The 23,211-nt window shown below is 54.3% G+C and overlaps 1 protein-coding gene across 7 annotated transcripts in view; it reads right to left on the bottom strand.

The window, feature by feature from the left end:
* Window positions 1-23,211, bottom strand: part of Syne3 (spectrin repeat containing nuclear envelope family member 3) — an 87,243-nt gene that overhangs the window by 59,853 nt on the left and 4,179 nt on the right. The window contains exon 1 of one of the 7 annotated variants that reach the window (XM_071607559.1): window positions 7,116-7,134. The exons of the other annotated variants lie outside the window; for them this stretch is intronic. The gene's annotated coding sequence lies outside the window, so the exon portion shown is untranslated. Of the gene's footprint in view, window positions 1-7,115; window positions 7,135-23,211 lie in introns of those variants that run through there. 7 annotated transcript variants of the gene reach the window in all.

Genomic DNA, 23,211 nt, shown 5'->3' with positions numbered 1-23,211 from the left:
GGAGGTTGCAGGGGGAAGCCCCTCTATGTCTCTGCAGTGCCACTGTGAGGTGCTGACACCCATAAGGACCAAGTCAGGACAGCCCCTTGCCTCCGTCCCTCAGACTCCTGAACGGCATTTGAAAAGTCTCCAGGAGTTGGCTAACACTGTGACACCACTTCTATTTGATGATCCAGGGTTCCAAGCACCCTGCTCAGGACCCAGCTAAATCCCAATAGGGGCACCCTTAAACCATGACATCATACCCGCTGCCTTACAAGAAAGGGGCAAAGCCAGGTTCACAGTGACAGTGACATGGCTAGCATTACTAGTCCCATTTTACAAAGAAAGAAACCAAAACTCACAGAAATCAATAACCTGTCCCAAAGGGGAGGATCCAGGGTGAAAGATAATAGTCATGGCCCACGTTTGTCTGTTTATAGCTATTAACTTATTTAACCCACAAAGGACAGTGAGACGTTTACTATTCTCCCTATTTTGTGGCTGAGAAAACCGAGGTTCAGCGATACTGAGGACACTGCCCCAGTAACAGCGATGCAGAGCGGGACTTGAACCCAGGACAGCTAAAGTCCAAAGCTTTTGTTCTTCAACCCCACGGTGTACACAGCCTACCCACCCTGTCTGTACCCCAGAACCCACTGAGAGCTGCCACGCAGTGCAGGGAGCCTGGGGCAGACAGCCTCTGCAGGCCTTCAGTAAGATCCAAGTTCAGAAAGGGACCCTCGGGGATTGGAGGAGCTAGAGTGGAGGACAAGTAGGCGAGCCCCCGCTGCCAGGCAGCATCCGTCTTACCGCCTGGCCACGCCTGCCCTGTGCCAACCCAGCAACCTTCTGACATTGTGTTCTGGAACCCAGGAAGTACTGGGATGTGGCTCTAGACAACCAGGCTTCTGCGGCAGCCCTGGAGTGTACAGCCTGGGGTTCCCGCCGGGTGAACCCAGCCAGGGGCCGCCAACCAAAAACCCACCCAGAGTCCCGGTGGGCTGTGACTCACCAGCACTGTGACTCAGTCCTGCCCTGTCACATGGAGTTCCCACCCTTCCACCCTCCTTCCCACTGCCCTCCTATACTCAGATGGAATTTCAGGAACTGAGACACAGCTGGGTTCAATCGCAAAGTGTATTCCAACGGACTCCAGGAAAACAATCCGCCCAGAGATCGCAGAGGATGCTGAGGAGAGGCCACAGCCCAGGACACCGACAGATGGGCCTCCGTGAGCCTCTCCTGCACTGGCTGAACAGAAGGCGGTTTTAAGAGCAAAGTGTGTACAAAGGAGGGTCAGGGGGCTCCCATGGAGGACAAACCAGCCTCAGACCAGACACTGTAGTGCTGTCTTCTATATATTCTTCCGGCTCTCCAAGGCAGCTGAATCTAGATTTGGGAACCATCCCTGGGTTTTATCCCACCATAGAGGTAGCCACACAGAGGCTTGGACAGGGACTGCATGGAAGCCACACAGGCTCCAGGGGCCTCAACCTCCTTCTGACCATTGGCTACATGGCCGGCCAAACCACAGATCAAAAACATTTTTAGGCAGGCTGTATTGGCGCACACCTGTAATCCCAGCAGCTTGGGAGGCTGAGGTAGAAGGACCCAAGTTCAAAGCCGCCTCAGAAACTTCACGAGGCCCTAGGCAACTTAATGAGACCCTGTCTCAAAAAATGAAAAGAGCTGAGGATATGGCTTAGTGGTTAAGCACCCTGGGTTCAATCTCTGGTATATATTAAAAAAAAAAAAAAAAAAAAAAGTTTTTTTTTTTTAAACTTGCATTTTTATTAAACCTGTACAGACTTCTTTGTTCCTGGTCATCATTCCCTAAGAAATACAGTTTAACAACTATTTACATTATATTGTTATAAGTAATCCAGAGATGACAGTCTATAGGAGGGTGTCTGTCGGTCCTATGCAAATACTGTGCCGTTTTATGTAACAGACTTGAGCGTTTGCAGATTTGGGTATTTGTGGGGGGTTCTGGAACCAAGCCCTGGTGGATACTGAGGCACGACTGCAAAGGTCATACAACAAACCCCACTTTGTGGGGGGTTGTGAGGTCCACTTTACAGTCCCAGTCACAAGAGCACAAGCCAGCAACTGCTTCCAAGGCAAGAGCGCTGAGAGTGACTTTAAATCAGCCCGCCATCCTAGATAAATGGTGTTTGGCACTGAAACCAGCGGCTCGCTGGCCCACCTCCTAACCCAGATAGGCCAGCAATAAAACAGCACCTCACACAGCTCCTAAATTAACTCCCAAGCTCTCCATCAACAGGCACGGCTGGAGGGTGCCAGGATTTCTCCCTGGGAAACACTGGCCTTGGCAGCCTGCAGTCAAAACCTAAGTGGCCCAGTGAACAGAGGTAGGAGAGCAACCTAGGGAGGACCCTAGAGCAGGTGGTGGGTCCTCCTAGGGGCTTCCCAGGGGCGGGGCAGTAGCTCCAAAGGGTGGAGCCTTAGCTTTTCCGGGCCAGTTGTGATTGGCTCAGGCTCCAGGAGGGCAGCCAATCAGAGGCTGCGGGAGTTCACCGCCCCTCTCAGGACCTGCTGGGTCCGAGGAGCTGCTGGCAGAGTGGGTGAGCAGAGCGGGTCAGAGGGCAGGAGGTAGGGGACTGGTCTTCTGCTGAGGCCCACAGCGCTGGGCAGGGTGTCAGGGACTGTCTGAGGCTGGCTGGGATGCTGAGTGCCTTGTCCCAGGCTGATGTGGGCAGGCCCATTAGTGTCGCCAGTCTGACCCCAGGCATTACTGCGAAGCTGCAGTTTTTTCACGCTGGGATCATGACCTCTCCATGGGTTGTGAAATTAATTCGGGGATCTTGATCCAAAGTGCAACATGTAGAATGGATGTGTGTTATCAAGTGTTGTCATGGATTTCTTACTAAGTGTCGTAACACACACACAACACAACACCCCTTTGAAGAGTGCTGGGGGCCAGCACTTCTGCACACACCCACCCCTCACCTGGAGGGCTTCTTAAAGCAGATTGCTGGCCCCACCCCAGTTTCTAAATCGTGGAGGGTGGGACCCAGGAATTTTCGTTTCTAACTAGTTTCTAGATAATGTTTCTGAGCCACCAGTTTAGGGGATGTCTAAGGTCACCGAGGATGGAGCTTACTCCAGCTATGAAGGGGATCTGTCTGTGTGAATTTGTTGGTGGGGGGATTTGGCGCTGTGATCAGGCTTGGGTCAACGTGGGCCAAAATTAGAAATCTAAAAGGCAGGGATCTCCCTTGCTTGTCCCTACCCACCAGGGGCTTCATTTCCAGAGCAGCTGCGTGTGCTGGTGTTTGATTAATAGACCTGAGGGTGGCCACCCCTGTCCCCAGACCCTGGGCCTCCCAGCATGCCAGACAGAACACAGGTATTTGTTTCCTCTGCTCCCACCAGGCTGTCTCCCCTTCCTCCCTTGGCCCCCTCCTCTCTGGGCCCTGCCTCCCCATGGAGCTCAGGGCCTTCTCTGAGTTCACAGGAAGGAGTGGAACTTCTCCCACCCACCCAGCACCAGCCATGTTCATATGGGACCAGGGGCCAGGGGAGGGGGCAGGAACGGGCATCCTCTCAGTGTGGGGAACAGGGCAAGAGAGCCAAGGAGGAGCCCTGCCCAGCCCCTGCCTCAGCAGGAACCCATCACCTGCAGTCCCAAGCCCCTGGAGATGGACTCTCCAAAGCCCTGGGCCGAGGACAGCTCTCCACTGGCCTGGGGCGAGGCCCAACCCATGCCACAGCCCTCCCTGAGATCTGTCCCAGTGGGGTGGAGCCAGCAGGAACTCACTCCAAGTCCCTATACTTGTTCTCACCCTGCGAGCATCTCTGGGGCGTGGCACTGACCCACAACCCCCATGCTACCCTCTCCAGCCCCCTCCCTGATCTTGTTGGCCTTGGGAGTCAGAGGTGTGTGCCAACCAGGTCTGACCCAGGCCCCCAGCTCCTCCTCTCCTCAGACACAGTCTCCCCTACAGAGGGAACATTCCTGCACCCACCAGACCTGCCTGGCCGGCTGGCCCCGCCTCCCCAAGCATCTCCCACAGAAACCAGTGTCTGCTCGCTGGACTGTCACCACAGTGACCACTGATGCCTCACTGCGTGCCTCCCGCTGCCTCAAACCCAGATCACACACGAACAGGCCCTTTAGGGGAAAATGGGCAGCACAGCACAGTGTCCTGGGACCCCTTGCTTACCGACAACTCACCAACGCGACATCAGACACAGCAGAAAGCAGGGGTTCGATGCAGGGTGCACGATATTTTGTTTTTCTTACACAAAATTTTTAAGACTTCCCCTAGAACTCATATCTCTAGAGCAGACCCTCATGGAAGGGGCTCCCACCTCGCCCTAACTTGCCAGGGTGCTCCTGGTCCCTGCAGGCCATGTTTCTAGAACCTTTGGGCCTGGGCATTGCCCCCCAAGCTAGTTCTGCCTGGGAAGTCCTTGCTGAGGCCAGGCCGGCCCCTTCGCGCCTCCTGCTCCCAGGCCTTCCCTGTTCTGCTTTAGACATCCAGCCAGGGCCACTCAGGGGCAGCTTCCTCGACCTTGGCAGGAAGGACCTCTCCCCTGCTTGGGTCTCCTGGGGCCCCGTGTCCTTTGTCCTCCAGCAGCCCTGGGAGTGGTCCCACTGCTCAGTGAGAGGACTGAGGCTCAGGTGGCAGAGGGAGAGCAGGGACAGGAAACCACCCCCCTGCGTGTTGTTTGTATCTTGTTGCTCCTGTCTGGCGGCACAGTCGGGCAGTCCCTGAAGGAGCAGGTAGGATTCATCTTACAGATGGCTGGCTGGAGATTTTAGTTTTAACACCTTTGTGGGGCGCATCACTGACAAGCAAGAAACTTCTCATAGTTAAAGTGCACAATTTGGTAAGTTTTGACACAGACAAGTCACTTACGAAGCTACCAGCCCATCCAGACAATGAACCCATCCTTGAGTTCCCGATCCTCTTTATAATTCCTTGGGCCTACCGACAGCCTGTCCCAGGCAGGCACGGAACTCTTCACTGTCACTATTGATTAGCTCCATTTTTCTAGAGTTTAGTGCACAAATGGAATGGAGAGATACAGCAGGAACCCTTTTATATATATATATATATATATTTTTTTTTTTTTTTTTTTTGAGAGGTCTGGCTTCTCCCATTCACCATGACCACTGGGAGATCCATCCCCCCCACCTCCTGCTGCCTGTATCCATGATTCCTTCCTTTTTATTGCTAAGCTATATTCCAGAGCAGGACCTTCCATGGGTTGGTCATTCCTTGGCCCACTGGTGGCTGGCATTGGCTGTCACAGGTAGGCTGCTATAGCACCCAGGTGTGGATAGAAGACTTTGTTTCCCTGGTATATAAATGCCAATGAATGCCGGATCACAGAATGGCACCTGGGCACTGTTTTATGAAGCTGCCAAACTGTGCTCCCAGGTGGCTGAGAGGCTTGGTATTTCCACCAGCGTCTGTGAGAGCGCCGGTTCCCGCACACCCCGGCCTGCACTTCACATGGTTAATCTTTTTAATCTCAGCTCTTCTAACTGGTGTGTAGTGATAGCACATGGTGGCTTTCACTCACAGCACAAATGGCAAAACGTCTTGTTGATTTTGCACTTGTAGTCCAGGACGCCCTTGCTAGGCGGTGACTCTGTACCAAGCACTGCCCAGGCCTCTCTCCCTATAGAGCTCCCCAGTATGCTCAGCACCGGGCCAGCTGGCAGAGGCCGAGGGCGTGAGGAGCTGAGTGACCGGGAGACACTCAGCCAAGAGCGACCTGCTCCAATTCCAAGGGTGCTGCCAGCCAGCTCCTTGAATGGGTGACTCTTGGGACAAAACCAGGCACCTAGAACCAACAGCCAGGAGGATGTAAAAGCAGAAAAATAGACTCACCAAATGTGCACAGGCTCTCTCAACTCCCACAGAGCACTTCCGTGGGGCCTCTATTCCACCACCCTGGGGCCCCTTTGTATCCTCCTGAAGGTCCCAAACTGGACCTGGATTCCTGCACAGCATGTGCGTCAGCCCTGGAACCTCCTAGCATCAGTGTTGAAGATCAACGACCTTTGATTTATAGGAAGCGACCACAGTCCAGCTGCTCCGAACTCAGCTTGCTTTCGCTTCAGATAAACAGCACCTGAGCCCTTGCCTATTTTAATTCCAGTACTGGGGACAGATACTGACATACAGCTGGTGCATACAAATACTGTTAATGGAGAGATATATCTGGAAAATGCAAATAAGAGCACCTATCCCCGTTGGTACTTATCATATATTCAAAAGATGTTCAGGGTTTTTTTTCCCCTCTCTTTTTTTAATTAAAGAAGAGAGCTGCTCAGCATGGTGGCACACTCCTATAATCCCAGTTGTTTTGGGAGGCTGAGACAGGAGTTCAAAGCCAGCCTTAACACCTTAGCAAGGTCCTAAGCAACTCACTGAGACCCTGTCTCAAAATAAAATATTAAAAAGGACTGGGGATGTGGCTCAGTGGTAAAGCACCTCTGGGTTCAATCCCCAGTAACCGCCCTCCACCCCGCCCCACATACACTCAAAGAAAGAGGAAAAAGAAAAGTAAAAGAAAGAAAAAAGCACCTACTTGGTGTGTTGTACTGGTTAGAGCCCAAAGTGTGAGTGAGGTAATAGTTGCTGCTGCTGGGGGGCAGGTGCAGAGCATGGTGGCCTTACTCCACAGCTCCACCCTTCAGATATGGCCTAAAGCAAATGTTCACCCTGTGGACTAGGCCTGGGCTCTATCAGCAAAGTCATGTGTTGCCATCCATTGCCTGTACCTGCTGCCTACAGTACCAAGGGCCAGCCAGCATGTCCACTCCACTCAGGATTGCTTGCTGATAAGTCTGTCTTCCACTGGACACTCAGGCCTGGATCCCAGCTGGCACTGAGCGGGAGAGCAGCGTGGCTTACTAAATGAATGTGCACAGCAATAATATTGCTGGAACTGCCCCCTGATTTAGGACAGGCTGCAGGGGTGGGCCTCATGGGATGGCGAGACACTCCAAGAGGCAGAGGAAAGAAAGGATACATGCAAACCTTCCCGAGTGCCCTCATGTCACAACTGAGCCAATGCTCAGAAACCCTCTTACCTAGCTGTGCTGTGTTTTAGACAGAGAGACTGAGATTTAGTGAAGGAAACAGACTCACCCAGGATCTTCCAGCAGCTCAGCCACAGAGCTAATGGCCAGGACTTATCTTTGTATAAAGACATCCTGCGCTTCTGAAGGGGAGCATTCCATTTCTTCAAAAAACCCACAGATAAAGAAAGGGTCAATCCTCATATTTATAGGCAATTCTCAACAAGGGCATCAAACCAATTAAATGAGGAAAGGATAATCTTTTTGACAGACAGTGCTGGAACAACCAGATATCCACAAGGAAAGCATGAAGTTGGACCCCTACCTCCCACCAAGTGCAGAGTTAACTCGGTAGGTCAAAGATCCAGATGTAAGAGCCCAAACTATGAAACTCTAGAAGAGAACAGAGGCATAGACCCCTGGCCTTGGATTATACAGTGGTTTCTTAGACGTGATGCCAAAATCACAAGCAAAAAGAAAAAATAAAGAAATTGGACACCATCAGAATTAAAATCTTTTGTGCTTCAAAGGCCCCCACCATTAAATAAGGGAAGATGGTGGGAGAAAGATTTTGTAAGTTATGTAACTGACAGAGGACTTGTATCTAAATATTCAAGGAACATTTACAATTCAATAATAAAAAGATGAATGATCCATTTATAAAATAGGCAAAGGATCTGAGCAGACATTTCTTGAAATAAGATGTTCCTACAAGTGGCAAATAAGTACACGGGAAAACAGAAGTCCCAGAAGAGGAGTCCAAACCATTAGCCATGAGGGAAATGGAACGAGAAGTTACTGCCTATCTACCAGCCTGGCTGTGATCTCAAAGACGGTAACAACAGTGTTGGTAAACAGGGAGAGAAGTCGCAGCCTTCCCATGATAGATGACCTCCAAGATGGCCTTCCCCCTCGGGCGCTCTGCAGCTCTGAAAGTTGCTATCCTCTGTTTCAGAGATAAGGAACCTGGGCCTCTGAAAGGTGGAGAAAACCTCTGCTCACTGTAATTGCCCGAGAGGCAGAGCTGGGATTTGGACCTGGGACTGTCAGATTCTGAGGCTGCTGCTGACCCAGGTCGCCTCAGGGGCCCGATGCCATTCCCTGTGTCTAAACTGTTCTTATGGGCATTACAGAAATGACAGGATTGTTTTTCTTTATGGTGCCAGGGATGCAACCCAGGGCCTCCTGCATGATAAACACCTGCTCTGAACTGCACCCTCATCCCCAACCTGAAATTTTAAAATCCAACAATGGAACCGATGGAAAGCAGAAGTGCCTCCCTCAGGAGATGCAGCAGGTGGGCAGGCAGAGCACTGCCCTGAGCAGGACACCTCTGGGACAGCCTGGTCACCCGAAGCCTGCTGGCCCCTGGCAGGCTCAGGAGAAAGGAAGGGGGTGAGGCCCTCATTCACAGCCTCCAGTGCCAGGGCTCTCAGCCCAAGGGGGCGTCACTGTGCTTGGAATTCCCGAAAGCCACAAACCCATCTATTATGAAAAACCACTCAGTCCAGCAGCATCTGATGAGTTCATAGTAAAAATGTGTTTTTGTGCTTGAGTGACAGGTCAACATTCATCCCTATTTTACAGACGAGGACACCAAGGCTGAGAGAAGATCCAGGGCCTATGCAAAGTCTCGAAGTAGTAGTTGGGAGATGTGGGGTCAAATCCAAGATCACTTGGCTCCCACACCCAGATGCATGGGGTGCGGGGTCACGCAGGCCCACAGGTGCACAGCACAGGTTCCAAATGGTGTTACATGGAGAGATGCACCAGGAGCTCTGGAGGACCAAGCACCCAGGGAGGGGCTCACCCAGGAGGGGACACCTGGCTTAGTCGGAGGGATGAGAAGTGGGGACAGGTATAACAAGCAGGTAGAGCAGCAGGAGCAGAGCTGGGGGTGGGAAAGTGCAGGCTGAGGAGGGGGTGGAATTGTTAGCAAAGGGAGGCATCAGAGAGCCATGCTAGGGCGGGGCCTGGTGCCCAGGTGAGGAGGATTCCAAGGAGTGTGTGGGTTTTACTCAGTGCAGTAGGGAGCCAGGATGGGTGGCTCTGAGCAAAGGAGTGGCATCCAGGGTGGGTGGCAGGTCTCACAGCAGTCGAGGCAACACAAGACCGTCTATCTGGAGACAGTGTCGGTCCCGCGGGGTCCTTGCTACGTGGCACCTGAGGTCGCATGCTAGAAAACGCCTTGGGAGTCGGTAGACCCTAAGGCAGGCTTTTTACTTAAACCTGCTCTTCAAAAAAAGGCCAAGAGTTCCAGCAGAAGCATCTTCTCCAGAAGGGACTGGACTTGCACACGGCTGGGGAGCTGCGGGGAGCAGTCCCTCCACCCACCGCACCTGCACCCTGCACCTGACGTCGGTCCTCAGAACCCCTCTCTAGTAAGCCTGGGCCACGCCCCAGAGCTGCCAACGCCTCCTCCAAGCTCATCTGTGCCCCTGTGAAGGCCCTGGATGAGTGTCAAAGTCATCTCGATGCAAAGAGGCTCCTGAGGGTGGGATAAAATGTCACCAAATGCCAGTTAGGACAGCCAGGGGTCCCCTGGGCGAGGCCCACCCAGTGATGGCCCAGTGTTTGTTTCTGTATGGAAGGGTCCCTCAACTACCAGGGCAGGGGGGCCGTGCCACCTTCTAGACGGAGAAACTGAGGCTCGGAGTGGCCAGCTCTCCTGCCCGGGTCAGGCAGCTACTAAGACCCGGAGCTGGGAACAGCCCAGGCCTGCCTCGCTCCGGTGCCCCAGCCATACCGAGAAGCTCACCAACAGAGGAAGTGAGTCAGGAGGCCAACAGGGGGTTCCTTTTTGAGTCAGGACGGACTTCCCATCACACGCCCAGCTGACTACAGAGCCAGGCAGGGTGGAGGCTGAACCCCACTGCTGGGCCCCTGCGGCGTCCACCCCAGGAGCCCTCCGCGCGAGGACACGCGGAGAGGCATGCGCGGCCAGGGCTGCCGCTGACCGGCCTGCTGGGCCTCCCCGTAGACGTGGCCGGGGTATGACCTAAAGTGAATCAGGCAGAGCTGTCCAGGCAAAGACACCTGGACGGGCAAGGACGCCACAGGGCCTGGGCCTGGGCCTGGGCCTGGGGTTCAGGAGCTGCTGGCTCTCACTGCCCCAGAGGGGCCTGAGCAGACGACAGATGATGGCGGGGCCTGCGAAGCACCCAGCCAACAGGCAGGGTCGGCTGGGCTCAGCTCATCTTCCAGCGGGGACCCCACCAGGGTCACCTTCTCTCCCCGGCAGAGCTTGGGACACACAGAATCACCTGATGACAAAGCGCCTCCCAGCACCTACTCTAGGCTGTGGTCAGCGCTGAGGATCACAGATGGGCAAACAGAACCGGCACCTGACCGCGCCTGCCCCTGACCGCGCCTGCCCCTGACCACACCTGCGCTCTCGGGGACCCGACAGCTCCGTCCTTGCCATCTGGAAACAGGACGCTCTTGAGTATGCCCCACATCTGCTCCTCCCTGTCCCTGGACTCCCCCAGCGGGGATCTGCCAGTTCACAATACCTTTTCCAAAAGTCTCTGTGGACCTGGATTTTTACCTGCCTGCTCGGACAATGGGCCAATAGTCACTGCAAACGGCCTGAATGCCCCTGGAGAAGATGGCACCGACTTTAACCTTCCCTTCCTGCTGGACAGTTATAGTGCATCTTTGCTGAGTTTTTTCTTTTCTTTCTTTTTTTTTTTTTTTCAAATTTCTCAGTTGTTTAGCCCTGGACAACGCCCCCCCCACCCCCCCCACACACACACACAGCAGAGCCCCAGCTGAGTTTGCCCCATTTCTGCTGTGTTCTGACACCTGGTGACATTTTTCTGATCAGGAGCCATTGGTTCTTTGGTCTCTGCGCTTGCTCTTTTGCCTGAATGGTTGACCTTCTTTTCAGGGACATTTTAAACAAAGAAACAAAATGTGTGATCCCATGGCTGGATCGGCCTGGCTGTGGAAGACCAGAGGAGGCCCAATCTGGGAGATGTGAGCTGGGTGGGAGGGAGGCTGGGGCCCACTCCTGGTGAGTCACTGCCGGAGCCCCACCCCAATCAGGCTGCACAAAGCCTGGGTTTCCTGGGACTCCTCCTAAGAGCTGTTGAGAGCGGGCACTCAGGAGACAGGCTGACTCCATTCAGACCTGGCCTGTGGCTGAGAAGCTCCGCAGCCTTAGTACATTGGCCTCCTCTAACTTGACCTCCTCATCTGAAAACAAGGATAATCACAGTACAAACTTCTGCTGTCCACGGTGGTGCACGCCTGTGATTCCAGCAACTCTGGAGGCTGAGGCAGAAGGATGGCAAGTTAGTGGCCAGTCTGGGCAACTTAGGCCCTATCTCAAGATAAAAAACAAAAAGGGCTGGGGATGTGGCTCCATAGGAGAGCATCCCTGGGCTCAATTCCCAGTACAAGAAAAAAGGAAGAAGTACAAATTTCTTATGGCTGCTCTGAACACTGGATGGTGGTTAGTTTTGATTTTGTTTGTTGCAGTGCTGGGGATCGAACCCAAAGCCTCACACATGCTAAGCAAGTGCTCTCCCCATAGTCCCAGCCCAGCCGAGTGAGTGCTGAGGATGTAACTGAGTCTCCCCAACGCATTTGCAACTGTGATCGTCCCACTGAGGGTAAGCAAAGACAGCTCAGGAAGGTCTGTGACATCCGTTCCATGGAATGTTCTGGGCCATGTGCAGGGAGACCTGGATCCACCCCTGGAACGAAGCTGGGGCTGCAGAGGAAACCTGGGGTACCAGCCCAGGCGGCAGCGATAGCGAGCTCTTCCTGGAAAGAGGCAGTCAATACAGCCGCATAGTCTCCGTCACAGCTCTTCAAACTTGTCACCGCGGTGTGAAAACAGCCATGGATGAGACACAAATGAGCGTGGCCCTGTGCCAACAGAACTGGATTTACAGAAACAGGCAGCATGTGGCCGACGGGCCACTGTTTGCCAAGCTTTGTTGTGAAAATAATGTAAAAATGTCAAAAAAAAAAAAAAAATGGAGGTGAATGGGCTGTCTGCTTCTTCATTATCAGTGCAGTTTTAAATTTTCAATTTCCTTAAGGTGGGAGTAAAAGGATTTTTTTTTTTTTTGATGAAAGATCCTTAAAGTGACTTTCTAGTAATAAATTAAAAGATGTCCTCGTTCTATTAGACTCAGAATAAATTACAAGGAGTAATGAGTCTAACATTCACATACTGCTACACAGAAAAGATGCAGATATTGAAGCAGGGCCAGTCCGAAACTGGTTTGGGCTTCTCTTTTAGCTGTGTGACCTAAGGCAAGACTGTGAACCTCTCTGTTCCTCAGTTTCCTCAAGCATCAAAGGGAGCAGCAGGAGCACAGTGGACTAGAAAGCCCTCACTCTTCATTTCCAATGGAGGAGGACACCCTCTGCAATCTTCCAGGAGCAGTTTACGTAGTGACACAGAGACACCTGGACTTATGTAAGAAGGGCCACCCCAGCCTGGGAGGCACACCCCTGGGAAGCATGGATGGCCTTGGATTCCTTTCTCAGGAAAGCTCCCTGTGTGACAGGAGGCAGAGGGACCAGCCTGTTCTCTCTCGAGAGAGGAGTCTCTGTGGACTCAGGGTCAAGGGCCCTCCAGGGCTCACAGCCCTGCCCCAGAAAGCCCAAGATGCTCAGCAGGCAAGTCCCCGCCTCCACCTGTGACCCCACTCCCCCCTCCACCTGTGGCCACACTCCCCGCCCCTCTGCTGGCAGCAGGGTCACCTGGCTCCGTTTCTCCTTTGTCCCCTTGTCGCTTGGGCCGTCTCTCTGCCTTTTCCTGCCTGCTACATTCGCCCAGCAGCTCTGGGTCTCTGCCCCCAGGAAGCCTTCCAGGACTTCTGGGGTGGGGGGTAGAGACCCGGGAACTGTCATTGCTAAATACCTACCAGGCCCTGAGCACCGTGTAGGTGCTGCCACACATCCTCCTGTTCTCCCACATGCTGTTATCATAGAGTTTAGGTTCACAGTGGTTAAGTAACCTGGCCAAGGTCACACAGCAAGTTCCCCTGCTGCCTTAGTCTCCCCAGTAGCTCCTCAGCAGAGCCCAAGGGGTTTGAAATTGTCCCAGTTTTGCTGGGGCTGCAAGATGATGTCCCCTGAGCCACCTAGGAGAGTCTACATGTGGCTCACTATGGCCTACCTGAAGCTGAGACCCTCCAAAGCACCCAGAGACCTGCTCCTGGAAGCCTTCACCTCGGAGAGTTTAAGGACGATCATTAGCAGGCTGGGCAGATTATAATTAGCACATGCCTGCTCCTGCCAGGGCTTCCAGACGCCAGGTTTACGATGTGTCTGTGCCAAGCCGGGGGCGCCCGCCTGGGGACTGACTTTCATTTGTCTGTTTGAAGGGGTGATCCACAGGGGGTGGCTCCCCTGGAGACTTGGGGGTGCCCTCTGAACCCTAGGCCTCAGCACCACGCCAGGCGGCAGGGGAGGGGCAGACGGGTCCCTCGGGAGCAGCTTGCTTCGGGGTGCAGACTGCGGTGGCCCTGCTGGCTCTGTGGGGCTGCCCCCTCGCTCCTGGAGGGGCCTGCTTCTGGGGCTGAGCTCCCCGTCAGCCCTGAGGACAGTGCCCACTGCTGGGGCCAGCGCCTGGGAGCTGACCAAGCCCAGTTATCCCCAGTCCTCTCCCTGCCAACCACTGCGCACCAGCCCCCAGGGAGCCTGAGGCCTGTCCCCTGGGTGCTCCCGGAAGCCCCTGTCACAGCCCTTGGGTGCTTCTCAGACAGCTGCGACTGCAGAGGCACCCACCCAGCCGCAGTAGAGGGACAGTCAGCACCTGAGCCCCATTCTCTGTACTCCTGGTGTGTGACACACACAGGCGTGCACACAGTGTCACACACGCACACATGTGGCTTCCCACACCAGGCACCAAGCCCATCTGGCTTCCTAAAACACCGCCCTCCTCACAGACAATGCTGGCTTTGATGGTTTCCTTGGAGGGACCTACGGCCCAGAGGCTTTGCACACAAGGCAAATGCCAACGTCCCCAAGTGGACCACGCTAAGAGTAGGACTGCCACCACCCAGGGGAGGGTGCATTCTTTCAGCCTCCAGAAAAGGGCACCGCATGTGCCGAGCCTGAGTCACCTCCCCTCCAAGGAGCCAGAGGCTCGGCCCCCGCCCGCCAGGGGTTGGCAGGGGCCTGACTGCTGGCCTCCTCCTCTGTGTCTTCAGGGCACACAGGACCTTCTGACACGGCCTGTTTACTTGCTTGTTAGGGACGATTCCTGTTCCTCCTAGAATAAAAGTTCCCTCGGAGCCACCACTGTTGCCATCTTATCCATGACTCCTGTCCCACTGCCTAGAACCGTGTGTGTCACACAGGAGGCCTTCAGAGAGGGAAGATGACAGGATCAGAGAGGGAATCTCTGCTCTAGGTGTCCGACTCCCTTTGTTCCTTCAAGACCCCTTTACGGGGCCTCCAGGTGCCCCACAGAGCAAATATGAAAAGCCCAGGCCCTTCCCGCAGGGCTCAGGCATGGGGGGGGGGGAGCAAGGCTGGAGGAGCCCGGGGGGGGGGGGGCCAGGGAGGCCAGTGCAGAGGGACAAGGGAGGGGCTGTGCGTGGGGAGGGATGGCCAAGGGGGGGCGGGTGGGGCCTCAAGCCGGGAAGTGGAGGAGGTGGCCCAGGAGAGGAGGGCGTGCCTATAGGAGGGACAGGCTTGCAGAGGGCAAATGTATTGGCACCAGAGTCACTTGTCCCCAGTGAGGAGGAAGGGAAGGAGCCATCCTCCGCCTCATTCACTAACAGTACTTACTGAACACTCTGTGGCCAGGGCAGGCAGGGGTTGACCCAGGATAAGGGTGGCTTCTGCCTTGGGGACACAGAGGGGTCCTGGGAGCAAGGGGCGGGCAAGTCTGAGGGAGCACTGAGGCTCAGCCAGGCCCTCTCACCATGCCCCCTGACCTCACCCCACCATCACTGACCTTGGGGTTACCCACTGGTCCTGGCCTGTTCAATACTATTCAGGTCTTAGTCCCCAAAGTCCTGAGCCCTAGGAAATCCCTCTACCCTGGGCAACCCAGGGACAGTTGGCCAGTCACCTCCACCACCCACCTTCACGTCCCCTCCCAAGATGCCTGATGCTCCTCCCCACCCCGGGCTCTCAGCCAATCATGGTTCCAGCTCGGAGCTCCTCAGCGTCAGGCCGCCTCTTCCTGGGGAACCACGGAGACCTGCCCAGGTTGAAGGGGACCCGAGCGCCCCCTGCTCTAAGTAGCAGCCTTCAGAGGAGGCCGAGCAGAGGAAACGCTCAGCCCATCTGCCCCACAGCTCCCAGGGGCAGGTGCCTCGGCCTCTGACCAGCCACGCTTTGTCTCTGTCCTCTGAGCCTTATCTCCAAAGGCTTCCACAATCCAAGGACAGCTTCTTCCCGGCCTTCCTTTGTGCATTCAGTGCCCACTGTAGGTGCCAAAAAAGCAACTAACGAGGACATTTCCACCTCCATTTCACAGAAAGGAAAATCAAGGTCTGACCCTGCTCAGCAACTTTCCTCCTGTATTTATATCATAAGACCCTGAGGATTCCTCCTTCAAAGCACTAGCCCAGAATCCTGCCTTCCAGAACCTTCCCCAGACCCATGTTTCCAGGCTGGGCCTCTAAACTAGAGCTCAACTTAGGGCAGACGCTTCCCTCAAAGAGGTCTACAGAAACCCCCAGCCTGGCACCAACCCCAGCTGCTGGAGGTCTGTGAGGCCCCTAAACTGCGCTGCTCTTCCCAAGAGTGTGCGGCCCTCAAGGACTGCCAGGAGAAGAGTTGCTAAAGATTAAAGCCATCCCGTCAGCAAGCTTCCAGGGAAAGCAGACGTCTCCTCCAGCAGGTCCCTGCAAGGGCGTGGTGTGGAAAGAGCTGGGTCTTGCAAACCAGGTACCTGGTGCTGCCACATATCACCAGCTGTGACCTTAGGCTCCCCAGCCCTCCTGGGCCTTCTTTTTAAAGTGTCTTCTCTATTGCACACAGTTTTGGGCGTCCACTTTTGCACACTGCTCTTGAACTCTGTGCAGAGGTGAGGGAGCAAGAGCGAGCCCTCTCTGGGAGCAGGCCATGTGTCTGGGCTGCGCTGAGTCCTACAGGGAGCATGTCTCTGTCACCGCAGGTTTGACTATGGCCTCTTTAAAGAACTGATGCTCAGAGAGGCTAAGCCATCTGCCCAGGGTTCTGCAGCCGGTACATGACAAGACTCCCCTGCTCTTAACCATGAACATTTGGTGAATTGTAGGTTCGGCTTTCATCAGCAGACACAAAGTGGAGATCTGCTACAGCACTACATTTTTAATAACTGAAAATATTAGTACAGTGATCAGTTCAGACCTGCGAGGCCCCTCTCCACTGCAGAGAGGGAGCTTGGAACTGGGAGCTGCAAACCGCTGCCCACTGTCTTGAGCCAAGATTCATTTTTACATTTTTTTAAATGCTGAACAAAATCAAAAGAAGACACCTAAAAGTCATATGAAATTCAGCTCCCGGTGCCCATAAAGGAAGTTTTACTGGAATGCGGTGGGGGCCCTCCCATTCACACACCACGTAGCTGCATCCTTGCAGGAGAAACGCAAAGATCTTTCCTCTCTGGAAACCTTCCCAGGGCAGCTTGTGAGCCCCTGCCCTAGAAACTCCAGAGGCCCGAGCTCCTTATCAGCTTGGGGAGCCTCCTCTCCCTCAGCCCCGCCACCAGCATGACCCTCCTCGAGGACTGGATCCTAGAAGATTCTACGCTGCTTTCCTCAGCAAACCCTGGCGCAATGCCTGATTGCTTCACAGCAGATGGAGAGGCCACGTTTCCCAACGCTGAGAGTCGCGTCCTCACCAGGGAATGTCCCCTTCTTACAGCTGCTGGGGGCATTTATCATCAAGGTCCCCACACTGTCAGGGCTGTTCTGCTGGGTGCACCCTCCTGTGCCCTCCATCCTGGACCCAAGGATCGGCTTCCACCCTCGTGGGCTGCAGTGTAAATCCCCACATGGGTCAAGAGGCAGCAGGAGCCCACAGTCATTCACAACAGAGAGGCCAGTGACCCTGACCCTCCAGTGACCCTCCAGTGGTAGATACCACCAGACATGGCAGGAAAAGTGAGAAGGGGGCCAGGCAAGGGCTGTCCCCACTGAGCTGTCTGGTTCCCTTGTGGAGAGGTTAGGCGTTTCCCCATCTGAGAAGTCCAGGCTTGGGGGCCAGCAGGGCTGGGCCTTCCCTAAGACTTGGGGCTTCTCACTGCCCTTCGTGACCTTTCACCCCTGTTCGGATGATGGAGCTGGATGCCCATGGACACTGACGTCCACAGGCTTCCACGGCAAGTGTCTCCAGGAAAGAACCTGGGAGAGGGACAGGAGCCTTCGGGCTGCCTGTGGTCCACGCAAGGCCGAGCAGGGGGCAGATGCAGCCTAAGTGGGGGAGAATCCAGCTGTGCCGTTCCTGTGGCCAGCCCCAGCCCAGTAGACCCAGAGGGGGACCTTTGTTGTGCCCCAGCCACACCCCCTGCTCCCCATGGCTCTCTGCCAGGGCTGACAGTCCTGGGGCATTTGGTGATCCTATGAGGCAGGAAGCCCAAGGGCAGTGTCCCTCTGATTGGTCAGGGTGTTGCACCTGAAAGCCCTTAGATGTCATCTAGCTCCGTCAAATTTGGGCCACTTGTCTATCATGGTCATGATTTTGGCCACATCCACACGATTTTTTTCTGATTAGTTTTTAAAATTAGAACCCATCTAAATTTATTTTTAAAGGAGATTTAAAAAAAAACTCTACCTTTAATAGAAAACCAGGGCCAGTATCAATTGCTGTATACAGAACATCATAAGAAATACATATGAATATAAGCAATGCTTATTTGACTGTATCTGGATACCATGGCAGGTTTGTACCCAGGCCTGCTCTTTTGTACAGAGCCAGAGATGGGCAAACGTTCCGATTGTTAAAAACAGGTTGGCACCTCACTGAGACGTTCTCCTAGGCCGGATCCCGTGGTTCTCAATTATCCCTGTGCATCTGAATCACCTGGGGAGCTTTTAATAGATAGAGGTAAGTGGCCCCACTGCCCAAGATTTCTAACCCAGGGGAGCCCAGGTGATTATGAGAACATCCTACAATCAGAGGGATCAAAAGAAAAAGGTAAAAGGAGCAGGGAGATATAAGAGGGTGATGGTCATTTTGTCATTCTGTGCCCTGAGTTTATGCCACTAAATTCACCATGTCAGTCATTACTGGCCCCGGTCCCACACTGTCAGAATTCTGGCCAGACCTAAGCCCTACACAGTATGGAGGAGGACCCTGAAGCTCAGGGCTGGGAATTCGACAGCAGTTCCGAGTATGCTGACATTGCCCCCTGACCACCACGGCCACCAAAGTTAATTTTATAAAAGAAAAAGTTGCTTTGGCCTTTGGGGGTGGCTGGTGCCCTGGGAAGCAATGAGAGAGAGTGGTATGTGGTCCACACGCGTACCCCTCAGGGGGTGCTGTCTGTCCACATGGGTAAGCGCTTGGCTAAGACTTGGGGCTTCAGAGCAGATGGAGAGGCCACGTTTGGCTGGGTCAACTCCTGCCCATCGTGCCCCCCTGACTGCCAGGGCACCAGCCTGGAGGCCAAGAGCACTGGAATCCAGGGCTGATTCACCAGCAGCTGCTCCAGATCCAACTGGCTGCAGGCGCTGGGGCAGGAGCAGGAAGAAGTGCTGGGCACCCTCCAAGTGACCCAGATTACCCACAGTCACCTCCCGAGCTCAGGAGCACCCAGAGGAGTGTCCTGAGAGGCGCCACTGGGGATTTCAGACCTGTTATCTTATTTGGTGTGGCCAGCCTGCTGACAGGTAGTTAGCCAGGCCCAGGGAGGATATGTGACAGCCAGGCTCACACTGTGGAACCAGGGTCCCTGCCCAGGTCTGCTGATTCCACCTGAGGCCGGGAAGCAGAAGGAAACAGACAAAGTGCAAAGTCTAGCTGACCTTCCCCTGGGAAGGGGGTGGGGCAAGCGACGCCTTGCTCTGCTGGGTCCCCTGACAGCTAGGCCGAGCCGAGCCTCCAGGGTGCCACAGCACGCCCAACAGCCCCCACAGGTGACAGGTGGAGCCCAACCCTCCCCCACTCCACAGAGACGGGAGTTGAGGCCTGCAGAACTGTGTCCTTGAGCAGAGTTACAGGTCTTTCCAGGCTGGGGACAGTGGCATGCACCTACAGACACAGCTATTCGAGAGCGCGAGGCAGGAGGATCACTTGAGCCTCTGGGTGATATAGTCCGAGCACATCTCAAAAATGAAAAATGTTAAAGGAACTTTCCTGATGCCCTGCCAACCCTCTGAGTGTCCCTCTGTGCAGGCCATTGGCGACTCTGAGGGGACTGTTTAAAGCACCCCTCACCCCCAGACTCCTCCCACAGGGCAGGGACCTGTCCTGTCATCTTCCTCGCCTGCGTCCCTCTTGGCCAGCATCAGCCCCCTGAAGGAACCCACTGGCCAGGACATGTGGGTTATAGGGCGGAAGGGCCAGATCCCAGCCCAAACTCGTGCCTTTCTGGCTCCCAAACCGAATCTGGCTCCAGCGATGGGCAGCATGACTAACCCTCTGCTTCCTGTAGGGGACAAACACCGGAACTCATGGGCCATCCCCTCACCTCCTCAGAGGAGCAGAGCCGGGCCCGAGTGCCTGGCCTGGACCCCCACCTCCCGGCGGTTTAACCAACAGGAAAGCAGGGACGGGAGGAACCACAAGACGGAGCTTTCAAAAAAGCCATTTTCTAAGATTACTTCTGAGCAAAATGGAATTCAAAACTCACAAACAGATAAATAGGCGAATTCTGTGAGCCAGGCCGGCTGGCCACCCAGGGCTGGAGGAGGGGCGGTTTACCCTGGCAAGCCCCACTGGTCCACGTGCCACCTACAACCGCAGCCTGTGGTCACCGTTGCTGTGCAGTTAGATGGAGTCCCCTGGGAGAAGAGGGTGTGGCAGAGGAGACAGGGTGGGGTGCCCAGGGGGCCCTGGCTCTGGCATTCCCAGGCCCCAGCGACAGGGCCATGCAGAAAGGGTTTCCTGGGAGGCAGGGCCTGGCAATGTAGAGCCACGGGGGAGGCTGAGTCCTAGGTCTGCTCCCCAGCTCCGCCCTGGCACGGGCAGCCGAGGGGTCTGGGGGCCACCTGCCCAATTCAACGCCCAGCTGCACGGCTCCCTGAGGGCACTGGGCTCCAGGATCAATGCCAGAGAATCACCCCTGGAGCTGTTGTGGGACAGGGGAGGAATCTTGGATGCACCAGCCCATCCCCTCCCTCATTCAATCCGTAAACACAGTGGGCGCCCTTCCCCCCCTCCCCCGCACCCCCAGGTTCTGCCTCCACGGGTTCAATCAGATGCACACAGAAAACATTCAGGGGGGAAATACTGCATCTGTCCTGAATGCGTACAGACTTCTAAAAAGAATCACTATTCTTTAAACAATATGTTCTAACACTATTTACATAGCACTTTATTGTACTGGGTATTATAAATAATCAGACAGTGATTTAAAGTATACAGGCAGATGTGTGTAGGTCACATGACATCATATTTGACATTAGGGATTTGAGAAGCATGGATTGCGTATCCATGAGGGTGTGTTGGTGGTGGTGGTGGGGGGGGGGGGTGTTCCTAGTACCAATCCCTGGAGGGACAACTGAATGGTTGAGTAGCTGCACTGGCTGGGGTTGGGACAGACCAAGTCCCTGCCCTAAGGCATGAGTGTTGTAGTAGAAGAGATAAATGACAAGCTCAACTGCAAATCAGTAACTTGCATAATTTCCAATAGTGGCAAGTGCTAGGGACACAAACAACAACCAACAAATGAAACACCAAAAAACCGGGGAGACAGGAGGGTGGGACACGTGCCACTGTGTGGGCAGAAAGGTCCCTCTCCAGCAGGGCAGTGTGCTCAGATCTCAAGGGAGAGGGGAGCAGCCACAGGGCCCAAGGGAGGCCCTCCTCAGGCAGAGAGGACGGCTGCGGGGAAGATGAGTGAGTGCAGGACAGATTCAGGGGACAGGGCCAGCCCCCAGAGCCCAGGAAGCCAGCAAGCTCCCCAGGAGGACTCCCTGACAAGGACCACACAGGGAGATGACAGATCTTGACTCCAGGGCTCGCTTTCTTCCTCTGTGTCCTGAGCCTGTCTTGGGTCTGCCTCCTCCTATGGAGCTGAGAGCATCTGCTCCAAGAGTTTTTCAGGTCCCAGTTAAAGGGGAAAGTCTGATGATTTAATATTAATAGTCGTCATAACCGCTTCCGATTGGGCTGTGAGGACAAATGGGCGGACACAGGCCAGCGGGGAATCAGATTTGAAAACCGTTGGTTAATGGCCACGGTAAAGTGCAAAACAGGAACCAAAAAAAGAAAACTGCCAATCCTGTGGAAGCTTCTAGGGGGAGGCGCTGTCTAGCCCAGTGTTAATGGGGAGGAGCGAGGGAAGGACATTGGTGGAGACACGCGCTTGTGCACAGGCTGAGGTGAGAAAGGTTAGGATGAGGTTGGGGTTTCAGGGGACCCAGACGTAGCCCAGGGACTTGAGACCGCATCTTCAGAGCAAGGAAGATATTCAGAATTGCCCACATAATCTGGCCCCTCCTGGGGTGGGTGGACAGATGGCAGGGGCCAGACTCAGGTCCCCAGCACCTACTTCCGGGCTATAAAGTGAGAAAACAGCTGGATTTGAAGGAGCCTTGGAGACCTAACTTCAGCCTTCCAATTTCTAGAGCAGGAACTTGAGACCGGCCCAGGTGAACGTCAGGTGCCTCTCCTCCCATCAGGAAAGAGTCCACCCAGTGAGTCAAGCTGCTGCGTTACTGCAGCAAGTGTCACTTGGGAGGGGCTCAGCCCTTTCCACATCTCAACTAAAACTCTCAGCTTCATTAGAGTCCGGCCACCCTCGGCTTGGTGATGACCAAGTGGCCTGAGCCAAAACCAGCCTCCACTTTCAGTACCAGCCAGGATGTCACACCAACACTTACAAAAGGGACCAGGGGAAGGTATAAGGGGAAGAGCGCTGGCCTGGGAGTCACAGGGTCTCGTCTGCACCCTGAGGCACTGGCAAGACACCCCGTGGGTCAGGTCTGCTGCGGAGACTGTAGAGGTGTAGACTCAGACAAGGTCTCTCTGAGGGCCATTGTCACTCTCCACTGCAGCGTCCACCTTTAGATGCAGGCTGAGCATGCCTAATCTGAAAACCTGTAATCTTCCAAAATCCAAAATTTTATGAGCACTGATGCTATGCTACAAATGAAAAATTCCACACCTGAACCTCTGTGATGGTTGCAGCCAGGACGGACACACAGAAAGCGTTGCATAGAATTACCTGCAGCCTCCATGTACAAGGTGTCTAGGAAACACAGTGACTTTCCTGTTTAGGCTCAGGTCCCGTCCTCAACTACCTCACTACTGCATGCATCCTACTCCCCAACTGAAAAAAACCCAAATCCAAAACACTTCTGGTCCCAAGCATTTTGGATATGGGATACTCAACCTGTCCTTGAACACCCACACACCATCACTCTGGGCTCATAAATTAAAGATTTGTTTCCAAGTCTCCAAAAGCTACCTCACCCTTACCTTTGATTACAGGTGGAACGCACCTGTAATCCCAGTGACTCAGGAGACTTAGGCAAGAGGATGGCAAGTTCAAAGCCAGCCTCTGCAACTTAGGGAGGTCCTAAACAACTTAGTGAGACCCTGTCTCAAAAGGAAAAACATTGCACGCACCCTGTAGCTCTTCTCTGATTTTTTAAAATTAAAATGATGAAATTAACCAAGCCTGGTGGTGCACACCTATAATCCCAGCAGCTTCGAAGTCTCAGACAGAAGGATAGCAAGTTTGAAGCCAGCCTCAGCAATTTAGGGAGGCCCTCAACAACTTATGAGACTGGGTCTCAAAATAAAAAACTAAATTAAATTAAAAAGCTGGGGGTGCGGCTCGTGGTAAAACATCCCTGGGTTCAATGCCAGTACCAAAAAAAAAAAAAAAGATGCAATCAGTTTAACCTCAGATATGCCACCCATCTCTCTCCGCCTGCCCTTGGGAGGAGCCTTGTGATCCAGGAATCACACTGGTGTAGTAGGTGGTGTCTGCATGAGAGTCATCCACAGGTGTGGCCAACCAGAGGGAACTGTCCTCCCTACTGATATGCCCCTGTTGACCTTGGCCGGAACACTACTCTTGGTTGTTAAAC

This window comes from Marmota flaviventris, chromosome 2, assembly GCF_047511675.1.
Source record: "Marmota flaviventris isolate mMarFla1 chromosome 2, mMarFla1.hap1, whole genome shotgun sequence".
Classification (NCBI taxonomy): domain Eukaryota; kingdom Metazoa; phylum Chordata; class Mammalia; order Rodentia; family Sciuridae; genus Marmota; species Marmota flaviventris.
This window is presented reverse-complemented; position numbering and strand designations above follow the sequence as displayed.